The sequence below is a fragment of the Leptidea sinapis genome, chromosome 13, assembly GCF_905404315.1.
Source record: "Leptidea sinapis chromosome 13, ilLepSina1.1, whole genome shotgun sequence".
NCBI classification, from domain to species: Eukaryota; Metazoa; Arthropoda; class Insecta; order Lepidoptera; family Pieridae; genus Leptidea; species Leptidea sinapis.
Genome location: NC_066277.1, coordinates 13937779 through 13955420, shown reverse-complemented (window position 1 = coordinate 13955420; position 17642 = coordinate 13937779). Strand labels below are relative to the sequence as shown.

General features: G+C 35.7%; 1 protein-coding gene across 1 annotated transcript in view; it reads left to right on the top strand.

The window, feature by feature from the left end:
* The first annotated feature begins 8553 nt into the window (after nt 1-8553).
* Nucleotides 8554-17642, top strand: part of LOC126967620 (ras-responsive element-binding protein 1-like) — a 35634-nt gene continuing 26545 nt past the window's right edge. Inside the window, exon 1 of the mRNA XM_050812176.1 lies at nt 8554-8737. The gene's annotated coding sequence lies outside the window, so the exon portion shown is untranslated. The remainder of the gene's footprint in view (nt 8738-17642) is intronic.

Genomic DNA, 17642 nt, shown 5'->3' with positions numbered 1-17642 from the left:
ATGAAAATATGGGACGAGACGAGCAGGACGTTCAGCTGATGGTAATTGTTACGCCCTGCCCATTACAATGCAGTGCCGCTCCAGATTCTCGAAAATCCCAAAAATTCTGAGCGGTACTAAAATTGCTCTCGTCACCTTAAGACATAAGATCTTAAGTCTCATTTGCCCAGTAATTACACTAGCTACGGCGCCCTTCAGACTGAAACACCGTAATGCTGCCACATCACTGCTTCACGGCAGAAATAGGCGCCGTTGTACCATTATTCAGCCGGCATCCTGTGCAAAGTAGATTCCCACTGGTAAAATCATACATAAATACACACAAAGCAATATTTTGCCTAGAAAATAGTAGAATTTTATATTCTTTATCGCAAACATTGCCAGTCAATTCTAATCTCTAAATTGAAACATAATATTAGGCAAATTAATGACCAAATATAATGCCTTAGTGTCTACCTTAGATTAGCTATTTGGCTATCTATGTCGCCTATTGTTAATATCGACCACAGTCGCCCTAGACAGTGTTATGTAAATTGACAGCACTACATCCCGCGTTATTTTTTCCGTTGGCAACATTGTTAGTAAACATTCTCACCGGTTTGTTAATGAATTTCACACTGCTTCCGCACTATTTGGTTTGTTTTTATTTCTGCAACATTTAAGACGGGAAAAGGTTTCTTTGGTTCATGATTTGTCTTTGGTAACTTTTCGTTCACTTAATTCGATAGACTAGATGACAAATTATGATTATTTTTTGTAAAAAACGTCTAATTTGAAGACAACTTTCTGGTTTCATATAAAAGTGTGAAATATTTTCACAATAAGTGTAATCATATAAAGTTACGGCAATTTTCTTATAAAATATGCATATAATTCAAATAATAATATACTCGCCTCCATGGCAAGCAGTCATTCCGTCAGGAGACGGAATGACTATGGGGGCTTGGGCACGGGGTAGGGCGCTGGTATGGGACGCGACTTGCGTCGACACTCTGGCCCTTTCTCATGTGCAAGTTCGTCAGTACCAACTGAAGCAGTCGAACACAGCAAGCATCGCAAATATGTCGGTCTCAATGAGTCTGACATCTTTGTGCCGTTTGGTGTCGAGACACTAATTGGTCCGTGGGACCAAGAGGCGCGGAGAATGTACAAAGTACTGTCTTCTCGTCTCAATAGGGCTACTGGCAACCCAAGCTATTTCGGCCAACGGATCAGCCTAGCTATCCAACGTGGAAATGATGCCAGTATTCTTGGTACGCTTCCCCGTAGTGATAGTTTGAATTTTAATCATAGTATTGTAATCGTAGTATTGTAAATATAGTTATAAGATTTGTTTTGTTTCAATAAATATTTTTTGAATTAAAATAATGAGATAAAATCCATTTAACAATTTCTAGACGTTTATACCTCACCTGATGCCTTTAATTTGTTAATCTACAACGTACCAGCTAAGAATCTAATGCAATGTAGTATTTGCCGCCAAAACGTAACCATAGACAAGTAATGACACGTCAATCCACGAAGTATCTATATTGTTATCTTTCGAGAGCAAAGGACGTGTTATGCGTTTATCGTAGGTTTACTTAACGGTCACAATACGATGCTAGAAAACTGTAATTATCTGATACGACAATAATACTGGGAAAATATCGTTAAATATGGAATATCTTTATTTGGTATGTGGGTATCAGTATATAAATAGGCAAAGCCAAAGATTTTTCCAGATTTGTCCAACACTTTGAAGGACTTATTTGAATCTTTATGTGATTATCTATCTTTATGTAAATTGATCATTTTGTACAGATTAACAGTTTTTTCTTCTCCGATGTTTCGTGCGTTGGCTTTCAAGTACGACGTGAATTTACTGGGCTAATGAGACTTATCTTCGAATTAAATTCAAGAAACTTGTTTTTTTTTTCAAATATTGTCAGAGATGTTATTTTATATTATAAACGTCGTTTATTGCCTCAGAGGTGCTATTTGCACGCAACTGTTATGACAAAACTGACAGACTGTCCTATTCTTTAAAACCCATAATCGCTGGTGTCCCGCAAAGCTAGGTGCTAACCCTACATTACACCTAGGCATGTTTAATTTTAGTTAGAGTCGAATTTTGTACTTTTGTACCAGTGGGATGTAAGGTGATGGATATTTGGATGGATGGATGTTTCACCTGATTCCTGCCACCGAATACCACCTTTGCACGACACGCCACAAATTACGATATCATCCCAACCATCTGGATGTGTGGCGGTCCTCCACAGTGCGGTTTTCAAGGAGCTTTCTTACACGTACTACAAAGCTGTGGAATGAGCTTCCTCGTGCGGTGTTTCCGGGACGATACGACATGGGTACCTTAAAAAAAGCGCGTAAAAAGGAAAGTGTCCTTAAACGCCAGCAACGCTCCTGTGATTCCTCTGTTTTTGCAAGAGAATGTGAGCGGCGGTGATCACTTGACACCATCTAACGGACCATAAAGCAAAGAATATGTAATAGTACAAGCTTATGGTTATGTCTGTAGTCTGTGGTACTGGATTCATATTTTAAAAATAAAAAATTTAAATATTTTCTTCTTCTCGGGTGTTTCAAATGCAACAGAGTGGAGTCATAGCACTAGAGAAAAATATTTTTTTTCTCATAAATATTATCAGCAAGAATCAAATAATGTCATGGCAACAGATAATTTAGAATATAGATGTTACGGTTTTACCTTCATTTAATGTGTCTTTATATCAATGCTTTAGATTGATTAAAGTGTTTATCAATTTTGGTAGATAATATTATTAGTAGTAAGTAGGTAATTGTTTAATTAGTTGTTGCTTTGTGAATATCTTTATATATAAAAAAATCGTACCACAAAATTATGAGTAGCGAACACAATAGTTCGATTCTGGGCGCGGTGCTACTAGTAGGTACTCATTAGGCCTAGGACATATAACCACCCTCTCCAATTAAATAAATAAACTACGGCGCCCTTCAAACAAGACCCTTTGGCAGAGCTTGAAACCATAATACCATTAGAGCTTTGACATTACTGCTTTGCGGCAGAAAAAGGCACCGCCGCACTTTGGACCTATCTCCCAGATCCTGTGCAAGGAATCTTTCAATACCGGATTAGGGTCCATTAGAATGAATTGAAAAAGATCTACCCAGGCGGCAATGCCATAAGACCGAGATGTGTAGTAATATACGTGAGAAAACATGGAACAATCCCACCTAACAGAATGGAGAAACAGCTAAGGATGCAGGCAAACAAGAATGCGGTTCCGGTGCCCTCAAAGAGGTTCGCCCGCAACCTGATGAGACTACACGGGGATAAAATATAAGTAGATGTTGTCACCGTTCACTGTCCCTTGAACAAGCATCTGTCTAAAATAGGTGTAACGGACAGCCCATTGTGTAGAAGATGCATGAAGGCAGAAGAAACTCCAGAACACGTGCTCACGGAGTGCAGGAGTGTGGCCGAACAACGGGCTTAAATACTCCAATCACCAGCATCGCTTCCGGATGCCTGCAGAAACTTAAAAAGACTGCTAGACTTCTGGAATGATCTGAGCTGGTTGGAGTTAGAAGACTAACGAAAACGCATATTGGCCCAATCAAAAGGCTAAGTGTGTAAACAGCCCAGCTAAACTTATTAACTACTACTTCTAACTATTTATACCGACGACTTCGTCCGCCTACACACATGTTACTGATAACGTAGTGCTTAAAAAATACGTTGTTTCTCAAAACTTTAATAACTTTATATTAAATGAAGATATCGCAATCGCACAGGATGCCGGCTAGATTATGGGTACCACGAAGGCGCCTATTGCTGCCGTGAAGCAGTAATGTGTAAACATCATTGTTTTTCGATCTGAAGGGCGCTGTAGCTAGTGAAATTACTGGGCAAATGAGATTTAACATCTTCTGTCTCAAGGAGACGAGCGCAATTGTAGTGCCGCTCAGAATTTTTAGATTTTTCAAGATTCCTGAGTGGCACTGCATTGTAATGGACAAGGCGTATTAAGTACCATCAACTGAACGTCCTGCTCGTCTCGTCTCTAATTGTCATAAAAAAAAAAGAAGAAAGAGATAAGGGCAAGTGTCTGAGGAATAAAACTAATACTTAATTGAAATAAATTCATTAGTTGCCGTGGTGCGCGCACAAACGAAAACCTCTATCATTTTAGTTACTTTTATAGATACAATTTTCTAATCATAGAATGTGAATACATGAAAATGGTTTCGTTTATTTTATAGTTCTATTTGACTATTTGTTTTCCAAATAAAGTTAAATAAATTAATGAATAAATCGATGATAGTTCAAGTATATCAAGATTAAAAGTACCACTAGTGTTGTGAACATATCACCACGAAATTTTGCGCATATTTTGTTAAAACTAAACCTACTGAAAGGACTAAGACTCAAGAGTAGGTACATTTTATCCCGAAATTTTATGTAATGGACAATGGTGATTATCTCCTTTCCAGTGAGCCCTATGGCTGTTGGAATTGACATAAAACTTATGGCAACACTATTACTGTATAATAATTTGATACAAAATGTCTTAAGTAAAAATAGCGAGTGTCTATTCGTAAAAGTAAATTATTACAACTGTATTTTATCATTTTCCAACATTTAAGATATTAATATTTAATTTATCTTAAGCCTCTTTTATCACTTAAATTGTGACAATATTTTCCAATGCTGCTAATGTATGCCGGATAACACAGAGTATTGACGGATCTAAGGGCGTGATGTTTGCTAACATTTGACCGATAGCCAGAGGTCACCAGACGTGAGATGGGGTCTCTGTATTTTTATCTCCTCTTTGTTATGCTCCCCTAGTACATGTATCGTTAACATTCGGCTTTTTATGAAGGTTTTTTAGGTTACTGTGGGGATTTAGGGATTTTTAAGAGAGAGGAATTTAGAATTCAATAAGGGTAATGAATTTTTTCTCGAATGGCAACCACGTACCGGAAGACGCAGTGTTGGTAGGCCCCTTACAAGATGGACCGACGATTTGGTCAAGATCGCCGGAATACGTTGTATGAGGGCAGCGCAGGACCGATCGTCGTGGAAATCTTTGGGGACGGCCTCCAGCAGTTGACGTCTTCCGGCTGATGATGATAATGAAGGGTAATGAGGGGGCATCAATTTCTCAATCTGAAAACTGAAAACTCAAAGGGCCCACTCAAGTGATATATACTTATTGCTTTATACTTTACTTACGAGGAAAATTAAAAAAATTATTTAACTTAATTGTAGGTAGGTACTAATTTTTAGCTATATAGGTATACCTATACCAATAACATTATATATAATGTAGTTGTTTACTGTACGTCACTCATTGGCGACCCAACATCTTTACAAAACCCCAAAGAGTCAAACCTATTACGTAGTATTTACATCCTCTTTGGTCAAACCGATCAGAGATGTCGTAAACGGTGCATGTCTTCATTTCTATCGATCGTAGTAAAAATATCTCCTGACGTCATCAAGCCCACGTACAACCCCGACTAATACAAGTTCTATTCATGACTTTCTCTCATTCATTACAGAAACATTACGTAGGTCTCTCAATGAATCAGTGAATACTAAATAGTTGTAACTAGGAATAATTACGCTGAGATTGCAAACCGCATGGCATCTAATTTCGTTTACGCAGAATTATTAATCATTTACGTTTAACAAACATGTCATAAAATAATGCAATAATTTAGTTGTTGAAAGGCTTTCGCCGCAACGTAATTAGGTCGTGCATATTGTTTGGATTCCATCTTGTAAGTACCTACCTATACCTCGTTGGAATTTTTAGTTCTGGATTTAGGGACTACGCGCACTTATTCAGCTTTTGTCCATAGAAAACAACAATTTTGTATGGAGACGTGTACGCGTCGATTCAGCTTTCTGCGTCCATTTTGCTTTCGCGGCAAACCAGCATAAAATGAGGATAAATGTGTTTTTATTTTGCGAATGCTATAGAGAGCGTTCGGCGCTGTTCCGCCGCGTACAGCGCTGTTCGCCTTCGAATGCGACGGAACAGCTCTTTACAGGGATGGTTCGCGATTCCTTGTCGACAAGTTGCGACCTGTATTGTTCCTGCATTGCTTTGACGTAATCATTATGCACGCAAAGATTAAAGAGTGCAGACGTGATTTAAAGTTATTATTCTCATTCTTACGACGCCGTACGCGGCTGATAGAAGCAGAGCTGTATAAGTGTGACCTAAATCGTTCAGCGAAACGCGAATGGAGCTGAATAAGTGCGCGTAGTCCCTTAAACGTCAAACTGAACTATTTTATTAAGCTTATGTTTGTATTTGCCTTATAAAGCTTCTAAGTTGATCACTTTTTTTGGAGAGGAGAAAAATACATATACGTATTGAAGACCCCGAAACGGGGCCTATATTTCGAGCTCGTGTGTAAGCACCCACTACTGCCTAAAAACCACCTCTGTACTGATAGCCCTAAAGGCTTTTACAGCGAAGCCGGGAAGGAGCCTTGTAGGCCATCATGTTGATAACTGTTAATATTGTTAATTATATGTTAATGCAATAAAAATAAGAAATATCAGCGGTTTATTTTTTTCTTTTTCAGTTCATAAAATACATGCGAACTGCCCGATTAGATCTCACTTCGTGAATACTCAAAGTTAATACTGACCGACTGAAAAAAACACTGACTAATGACAAATCATACCAATGAGATTGACGTCACAGGACGCTGAATGAATAAAAGCTTAAAATATGCTGAATAATCGTCATCAATTTAGTAAGTATTTAATTAATGTTTTAAAAAATATAAATATATTATTATTATACCTATATACGTAAAGCACGTCAACTTTTAGACGGCAAAACCACATCAAAATCGGTACATTCATTTGGGAGTTACGATGCCACAAGTAAACAATTAACAACCGTGTATCAATTATATCATTTAATTATTCAGTTAGTAAGCATTATTGTGTTTCGGTCTGATGGGCGCCGTAGCTAGTGAAATTACTGGGCAAATAAGACTTAACATCTTATGTCTCAAGGTGACCAGCGCAATTGTGGTGCCGCTCAGAATTATTGGGTTTTTCAATAATCCTGACCGGCACTGCATTGTAGTGGCCAGGGCGTATCAATTACCATCAGCTGATCGTCCTGGCCGTCGCGTCCCTAATTTTCATAAAAAAGACACCTGTGAACATCGAAGTTATAACTTTAATATTGTCATATTAATTAGATACTTAGAATCTTGCAATAGTTAGAGCTTTAATGAATGACCCTTTATGCGGCAAAAGTTGTATTGCCACATAAAGTACCTAATAAAAAAAATTCAATAATTAAAATTTTTGGGGTATAAAAAATAAATGACGACCGATTCCCAGACCTACCAAATATATCGTAATACAATTTATCGTACTTCAATAATCATTATATTCGATTGCCATCTTGCATCTCTATTGCGTAGGTATCTGTAGATGGGTGAATTATAGTAAAATCGCTATCGCTATAGGTGTTGATCGTAGATGGGTGTGAATTTGAAAGTGAATAAATATAAAAAAAAATCTCAAAAAATTAAAAAAAAACTATTTAGAGTTGGGTGACCATTCTCATTTAGGGGCATGAAAATAGATGTTGGCCGTTTCTCAGACCTACCTAACTATACACAAACAAATAAATTATTCATAAAAGTGTCAAGCTTAGATTATTAAGTAGGTATATTTTATATATATTTCTATAGGTGTATAGGAAATACATATTTAGAACTAACCAAACTCATAATGGAAATCGAAACTGCTTATTTTAATCAACCGTTTTTGAAGACCCACAATCATCTTTTTTTATGTCACAATCAATCATTTCAATAGCGGTTAATGACATTGACATTTGTAATAATTATATAAATGTCTGGCATTTTAAAACCGACACCTAATAAAGTTTTAAAGTAGAAGTATTAGAATTTATATAAATATCTAGTATAAGTAATAGGTAGTGTATGTCAAAACTTTAAACATAGGTATATCTACATAATATATTGTACTTAAACGTGTTTGAACAAATTAAGGCTGGATGGTTTCAAAAACGAGGCAGGTGTGGGGTAGATAAAGTATTAATTAGGAAGCAATTGGAATTCGGACATGAAAATACCTACGCCATGTTTCACTCATGTGTTTAGGTAGGTACATACAAGGTATGAAGTAGTTTATACTTTATACATACTGCACGTTATAATATTAACTTTGCAGCATCCAGATAAATAAAATGGAAAAAAATAAGAAGATTAATTAACTATACTGTAGATAATAATTAATTTCTTATTTTGATAAACACAGAACAAATATAAAACATTATCTTCATTATCAATACGTTCTCAAGTTAAAATCCACCTTGGACAATCTGTAGCAGGACGAAACGAATAACGCTATCCGTCTCTTTTACTCGCGTCCCTCTCGAGATGCGCGCTCTCATTCCCCCCGCGCGCCTGTCCGCCGCTCTCGACCAATCGGAGGCCATCTTTTGCTCCCCCGAGAGCAGAGCGACAGTGCGTGCTCTCATCACAAAGAGACGACATCTCGCCGTGCGAGGTTGTCGCCCAAGATGCGTTGAACCACGCGGTACAGTGCCTTAGAAAAAGCTTTTGTGTAGACTGAGAGATTATTTATCTGTGCCCAAAGTTTTGTGAAGTGACACCGGGAAACCTTGGACTTTTCTTAAATTCTAGCATTGGCTGATAGCGCAAAATTATCCACAATTAGGTAAGTAGCCGATTAGATTACGTGCATATAATTATCATTATTTGGTGACTTACGGCGTTCGTCCTGTTTTGTTTTAGTATAAATTCAGGTTGAAGTGTCGCTTGGATCTAGTGGGCCGTGCTTGACTAAAACTTAAGATTACTTTATACAAATCAAAAATTCGGTATAAAACATGAGTTATTGTTCAATGTTATGTAGTGTTTATCTTTAAAAGCTTAACGCAATTTTTAATACCTATATTATCCTTTGTTGGTCGAAATAAATAATTTATTATTATATTTTGTGTCTTACATGTACCGGCAAAGGATACAGCCTGTACAAAAAAAAAATTAAGTTGTATTAAAATAATTTGCTCTTAGCCTTTGGATTGTTTAAATTGAATTGTGCATTTTTCTGTAAATTTATTTGAATTCTCTTTCTTTAGGTATTATTTAAAGATGTATTATAAATAATAATATTAGAATCTTACTAGAATCTTATAAGATACCATCTTTTTACAATAAAATAATAACGCGGTCGCTATTACTTTATTTTCAAGCATTTTTGAAGTGTTATGTTATAAAAAAAATGATTAACCTATTCACATTCTTGTGGTCATAAAATTACAAAATGAGATAAAATTGTGTTTTAACACAATAATCGCTTTTGGAAAGTTGAGCCTTTGGCAAGTGGAAAAAGCGATTCCACTGTATTTCTTTACCATTAAATATTTGTAGGTAGGTATACTAGGTATTTTAGCTAAAATATGAGTAGGTATTCCTTTTGTCACAATGATTAAAAATGGTACATCACTCTATACGATATGGCTGTAATCTATATTTTTGCGACGAATTTTTATCAAATCCTTCATTGAGATAGGTAATAATATCTTATAATAGATACGATATTTTTAAATCCGACTTCAATTAAAAAAAGCTAAGTCATAATCTTTAGATTACCTATTCCATCAATTCTAACATAAAACAAAATAAATTAATGAATAATGTTAATATGCTAAAACAGTAAGGACATAAATTTTAAAAATACCATAAAACCTTATTTTTAATTCTACTATGGTATCTGTATTTATTAATGAACAATATGTTATGTTTTTAAAGTGATAACCCTCACTTCTAGGATTTTATTTCAAATTTTATTTGTTTATAAATGAAGTCAAAAAGTTTCATTAAAAAAATATTAACAACTACAATGTCAACAGTTAAACATTGATTAGTTAATTACGTACTAACACTATGGTAAATGAACTTGTATTTTATATTATTTATTTAAAGCGTGGGTGGCGCAATAGATAGAACTGTTGATTCTCACCGCGACGCCCCCGGTTCGATACCGCCCTGCCAACTTTCAATGTGTTTTCGGTTTTTGAAATCATTTTTCCTATATTATGTATATTTACTTGTCGCATTATACGTTGGGCAACCTGACAAGAGCGTATAGGCCGGGGTTGATCATAATCCTCCAGGTGCCAGTTGTCATGTGTTCATTCGTCCTCCTCCAAGAAAATATGTCAAAATATAACCTACCATCAGTATGTACTAGGCACCAACATAAAATTAATAAGGATAAAAATTTAAGTATAATTTATATCAATTTGAAATCGATCAATAATTCAGATTATGAAATAAGTAAAAATTTTATTATTGGAAGTGCATGAGCTTCGTAATTCTTTTGTTTTCGATTGAATGAATCAGATTATAGACATATTCAGGGGTTTTGCGACAAAACGCCAATTCATTGTCTATAAATATGATAAGTCTATGTCACCTACTTAAGTCATTGATTTTGATTATTATTATTCTCATTATTGACTCCAACAGAATTATTTTTGACATTAAATTCTCCCAGTATTTTCTCCCTTATAAAAATAACATTTATTACAAATAGGTAATAGCCAATTATAATCTAAGTAGCCACCGGATGAGTAGTAAGATTAAGAAGATATTAAATATTGAAAATAAATTTTTATGTGCACGGCAGCCATTTTGAAATTCGAAATTATTGTTTACGTCTTAGATAATTTATACGGTTAAATAGATCGTCTTGCTGCTAGACAATAGATGAATACAGGCCAGGTTTATAACTTTAGTGTACGTGCATTTTTACAACTGTCACAGTCTATAAAAACGTATAGATGATTTAAGGTTTTATTACTTCAGCTATCTAGACGAATAGAAGGACACAGTAGTCTGGTTAAATTTTTTTTATGAAAATATGGGACGAGACGAGCAGGATGTTGAGTAGATGGTAATTGATACGCCCTGCCCATTACAATGCATTACCGCTCAGAATTATTAAAAACCCCAAAAAGTCTGAGCTGCACTGCAATTGCGCTCGTCACCTTAAGACATTAATGTTAAGTCTCATTTGCCCAGTAATTTCACTAGCTACAGCGCCCTTCAGACCGAAACACCTTAATGCCTACACATTTCTGATTCCGGGCAGAAATAGCCACCGTTGTGGTACCCATAATCTAGCCGGTATCCTGTTCAAAGGAGCCTTCCACTGGTAGAATCCGTCCAATTAATGCACGAAAGTCTACAATAACTCGCTAAAGTCAGATAAATGGTAGGGCGAGATACGTTCAGTAATCTTGCACTTGAGTCTCAAGTCGCGGAATACAATTACGAGATAATGCCGTGATAAGGTGTCTCAACGTGAGATGAGATTCTATCTCGAGTGTAATGTGGAGTAATCGACTTACTTCATCGTATATAAGTGTGATATTCATAGTGATAAATATGGGCAAGGTGTTTTATATTAGAGGGGCCAAACGGGCTATTTTTTTTCGATAAAGGACATCACTAGCGGGACGTTCAGTCGATAGTAATTGCCCTGCCCATCAGAGTGCCGCTCAGGATTCTTGAAAAACCCTAAAATTATTTTTAATTGATACAGGCGGCCAATAATTTAAAGAAGGCCACAGATTTATTTTTGCTGATATTATTAGTGTTTAAAGTAAGTATTATCAATACTCTCGACATCATTGACTGAATTATACTCGTGTATAAGTAGGATTTTCTGTATTCGAAAGAAATACTCTAGAACCCAATCTCCCACTGGTCATGTCTATCAGCGCTCGACGAAAACAACTGAAGCTAAAACGTCCAATCTACAATACAAGTCTGCAAGAAACCCTTTGCATCGCACTTGGTCTACAGCATTCTCAAACTAATACGACTTAGGGACATTTAAGCATCGATAGTCTCACTTCAAAAGCCCGTAACGCACCTCCTGACCTCTGCTATTGAACGTGTCTGTGGACGGCCGGTTAATAATTCCCATCGGATGAGCCAATGAGCCTCCTTTGCAGATGATGCCGGCTATTTCTGCAGTGCACCAGTAATGTTCAAGCATTATTGTGTTTCGGTCAGAAGGGCGCCGTAGCTAGTGAAATTACTGGGCAAATGAGACTTTACATCTTAAATCTCAAGGAGAAGAGCCCAATTTTAGTGCCGCTCAGTCTTTTGCCACTCAACTCCATGGCCACATATAGCTATAAATTTAACACATAAAAAAAATTATCACATCACGCCATTGTTATAGTAAACATCTCAAAATGAAGATGTTATTGCAACAATGTCACGATGTACTCGATAATGCGTTATTACTTTTTTATGTCTTCATACCTTCATGCTTATAGGTATCTATAGGGTTGTCACATAGTTGGTTTTTGTATAAAATTCTGTCAGAGCTAGGTATAATATAATATGTAATATAAACGTTTTCCAGTGGGAGGCTCCTTTGCACGGGATGCCGGCTAGATTATGGGACCCACAACGGCGCCTATTTCTGCCGTGAAACAGTCATGTGTAAACGGTCTGAAAGGCGCCGTAGCTAGTGAAGTTACTGGGCAAAAAATACTCGACATCTTATGTCTCAAGGAGGCGAGCGCAATTGTAGTGTCGCTCAGAATTTTTGGGTTTTTCAAGAATCCTGAGCGGTACTGCATTGTAATGGGCAGGGCGTATCAATTACTATCAGCTGAACGTCCTGTCCGTTTTGTCCCTTATTGTTATTAAAAAAAGAAAATATATTATTTCGGACAAAATTTTTATGAAAGAAATCTCTACTTCCCTACTAATATTAAAAATGTGAATGTAAGTTTGTTGCTATGCTTTCGAGTCTAAACCATCGAACCGATTTAGATAAAAATTTAGTGCAGAGTTAGACTTGAGCTTGTAAAAGGACATAGGCTACCTTTTATTGCAAAAAAATAAATGGAGGGGTTGACATAGGTGATGGCAGTTTGTATGAAAATTCATCAATATCAAAGATAAAACTATGAAACCTTGTATTTAAGCACTTGATAAGAAATAATTTATTAACATTTGTTCGAGCATTTTTGAAACTTTGACCTATATGGGGATGAAATAGGAGATTAAAGTTCACAAGGAAATACTATTAAAGAGACTGCCCACAATGACAGGGGATATGCGTTGTATCATAGAAGAGCGCTGTCAGCAGCGGAAGGAGCAGTGTGTATGTGTATTATTTGAAAAGTATCCTAAATTTCCCCAAAGTAACTATTCACCACGGACGAATTCGCGGGAAAAAGCTAGTATTATATAATGTAATGTAGGTATAACGCTTATTAACAAATTAATTAATATCATTGCTACGGTAAGATTGTGTGTATTTGACTTATTAGTTACCTAAAAAAAACCGAGTGCGAGTCGGACTCGTGCACGAAGGGCTAATACGTAATACCATCGGGTACCATACGGTACCATCTATATATATATAAATGAATTGCTGTTCGTTAGTCTCGCTAAAACTCGAGAACGGCTGGATTTGGCTAATTTTGGTCTTGAATTATTTGTGGAAGTCCAGAGAAGGTTTAAAAGGTGAATAAATATGAAAATGTTCGGAATTAAATAAAAACAACAATTTTGTTTATCCTTAGATGTGTCCCCCGTCGTTCACAAATCAAATCGAAAGAATAGTTTAAAATGAATAACTAATTAGAATGTTTATATCGTTCGAACTTTCTCCGGTGGTAAGAAAAAAATCTTAATTTTAGCTACCTATAGTTGGTAGATTTTATGTACGATTTAATATTTGGTAGGTCTGAGAATCAATCGTCATCTATTTTTTATACCCCAGTTTTTTTTTAATTATTACTTTATATAATAGCAATACAACGTTTGCTGGGTCAGCTAGTTATATTTAAAAACATCATCTATAAAAAGCACGTAGTACCTATGCTGTATGGAAGCCCCCGTAATTCTTAATTTTTTTTTAGTATTTGTTGTTGTAACAAAACTAAAAAAAATTAAGAATTACGGCAACAGAAATACATAATCTGTGGAAATTTCAACTGTGTAACTATCATGATACAGCCTGGTAACAGACGGATGGACAGCGGAGTCTTAGTAATAGGGTCCTGTTTAACCCTTTGGAACCCTAAAAGATACAATTAACTTTCTATTCAAATCGCAATTAATACCTACAGTATACCTAAATACATCGGTTAGGTATTGCTTTTAAAATTTTGTAATTTATTTAAGTAAATGAAAAAACTCAAAATATATTTGATTTTTCTACCGCAAAGATTATTAAATATTATAAGAATTAAAAGTGGCAACCCTGACACAAAATAATAAAAAGAGTATCCATTTGTTATCTGTGCACGGACTATTATTTTATCTGTGGTATTTATAAGCCACGTATTTATTGTATAATTATTGCAATAGAAAATTTATCATTCTATTCTATTTGCCTAATCTCCAAATATTTAGCAAACGGGCGTATGATAACATGATGGTATGAAATTACTGCCGCCTAAAATCTTGTATCTCTAAAGGAATTGCAAATGTATATCCGAGCTTTAAAAAACGAAAACTCATCATCATTTTGAATCAAACAAATAAGAATGACACTTGCCTGTTTCCGGACAATTGGTTTAAAAAAAACAAATTAGATTGACAAGGTCAACATTAACACCATTTCTTATAAGAATTATTTTTATAATCAGTTCTTATAAGATCCCCAGTGTCAAGTAGGTACCTACTTCGCTCGCCGGCCCATTAGCTATCTATCTTACTTTTTTTTTTTATTAAAATGGGTCTTATGGTAATTGATACGCCCTGCCCATTTCAATGCAGTGCCGCTCAGGATTCTTGAAAACCCAAAAATCTTTGAGCGGCACTACGATAGTGTATTTGTTTAACTAAAGACTGAAACAAAATAATGTTTACACATTACTGCTTCACAGCAGAAATAGGCGCTGTTGTGGTACCCATAATCAAGCCCTGTACAAAGGCGCCTCCCACCAGTGCTGGTCTTACGTTAGTAAGTTTTGTAAATGACAGCTATATTTTTTTATTGACTTGTGTTACGGCTTAAAACCATTTTCAGTCAGTCGTAGTAGGTAGGTAACACAGTAACCCATTGAGCCAGTCAATACGAAGTGGTTAACTTCACTCACAACTTTGAATTTCTGGCTTACGATATTTTTCCATCTAAAAAAAAATGTATGCCACGCAAAACACTTTAATGTGATTTTTTTTAAAGAAAATAAGGTTATTTTAGACCTGTTAAGGTTATTGTTACCTGGCATGTAAGGTTTTATTTAAAAAGTGCCGTGTGTGAAACTTTAAAATCTTTATTTAAATTACTAACGGGTTCCAATATCTGTTACTGTAAATTACGTAGTTATTGTTACTTGCATTACCACTAGCGACATCTAGGTTGCGTTACATATATTAAAACACAGTCCTTGGTCCGTATAGATATACCTGGTTCTGGGGAGGTATTATGTAATGCCCACGGAGTTAGATGTAATAAAAAAAAATGAATTAGAACGTACCTTCTATTTGACTATGTCGATTTAGTAAGTCTTATGTGGGGCTATGTATATGCTTTTACAACAAGATCCCGGAAAATGTTCAAAACAAATGTATTACGAATTTCAAAAGAAATGTTAAAAAACGTATTTCTGGTAAAAATAACATAATTGACTTTCTTAATGATATCACAGATTGGGAATGGAGCGACCGCACTCATGCAATAGCATTCAATAGAATTATAAGTTTTATTGTACAATATTACATTGTAACCATATTTTTTATGACAAAGCCCGCTGAGTTTCTTGTGCCCGTTCTTCTCAGGTCTGAGGCATTAATAATTTGTGATATCATATAATTTCCTATTTTGCATAAAAAAAATTGAATTTTGAATTAAGAATAAGCTTCATAACGTAAATAATATTTTGATACCGAAAATTTGGAGAGTTTTGGTAGCGCGATATAATTAATTTAAAGGCAGATAAAGTCGCAGAATTACTTTTAATGTTCATTGTTTCATCAAAGAGGATGTAAGTGAGAAGACTGCCTAAGTAAAATTGTATCACTTTTGTCATTTGACATAAGTTTGAAATAGTAGTAATTACAGTATGGCGAAGTATAATCCGGCTAATTTCGAAAGCGAACAATTTCTTAAAACGTAGTGGATTTCGGATATCTCCGTTTTTTTACAAGATTATAACCGTCATCTGTCAGTCTATCAATGACTGCACGTTTCATACATCCGAGTGAATCGCTTAAGAGCGCTTTCGCACTACGTCCGATCCGAACCCGTGAAAATACGATCTGGTGTAGTTGTATACTATAGAAACCTTTGACGGAAAGAAATCGGATGACGGAAGCCGGATCGGGTGCGTTAACTATTATAGAAATAGTTCTATGACTATTTCGGACCGTGTTTTCACGGATTCGGATCGGACGAGTGCGAAAGCGCTCTTATTCTTAGAGAGTTTCGCAAGGCTGGTTTTCATGTAGAAAATATGACCTAAGAATCACAAACTCAATACATTGATATTATCAGTTGATAACAGGATTTCACCTGCTATCGATGCGGACGTGATCCAGCGGAGTTCGACCAATCAGTGTTATGTTAATTTGTCAAGATGTGGCCGCAATCGAGACAAGTGTTGCAACTGTGACGTCACCGGCATCAGCGTCGGATCCGCTTTATTGACGTGGTCTTTTGAATCTTTTTTTATATGGGCGCCATACTAACAAGCCTTATTCATGGAAAGTAAAACCCTTAGATCATTTATACGTCTAGATAGACTGTGACAGCTGTTAAAAAAAATAGAGGTGTACAGTTAACCTCTATTTCTAGCAATGCGTGGATTTGTATTATGAGGTTTAAAGTAATATACCTGGCCTGTATCCATCGGTTGTCTAGCATTAACAGGCTCTATCTAGACGAATACATTTTCTTAGGTAAAACCATTGGACATATACTATATTTAAGGTCTATATAGGTATATTCAAGGTCTACCAGTCTGTCAGACGAAAGCTTACAGTTCTAAATGTAGCCTACAGCTGATTCCAACTGGCTGAACGAGTCAAGGAGTGCCTGTGAAACTAGGAACTAAAGAAGATTTACTTCAGGAACACTGGTACTGCAATTAAACAAAAGGTTTTTCGTCGTCGTCGGATCAGCTAGTAATAAATAATTGTTAAAACACTAACAATTTATCAAATAGTCCGATCCGTAATGAGATCAGCCGATATCATTAACAGGCTAGCTTGTCTTATCAGAAATTCAGATAATATTATATTACTATTCTCCTTTTCAAGTAACTTCAAACGGACCGGCGCCTTTGTAAACTGAAACTTATGAGAAATCACCGAGTTACTGTTCACATAAGAACATAAAATATTTGTATGTACACATCAAAATCTAATCACAGCTGCTTTTAAGGCCGCTATCCCAAGGAATTGCCAAAATAGTGCATAATTGTAACCATTCTTTCCTTTCATTTCTATCTTTGATAGATATTGCGAAAAAAAATCATCAAAGTACCCCTAATTTTTACAGTTGGAGCCATGTTCATCATTCAATCATTAAAAATGCTTCTAATTCTGAATTAAATTGGCGATCTTGTACAGGTAAC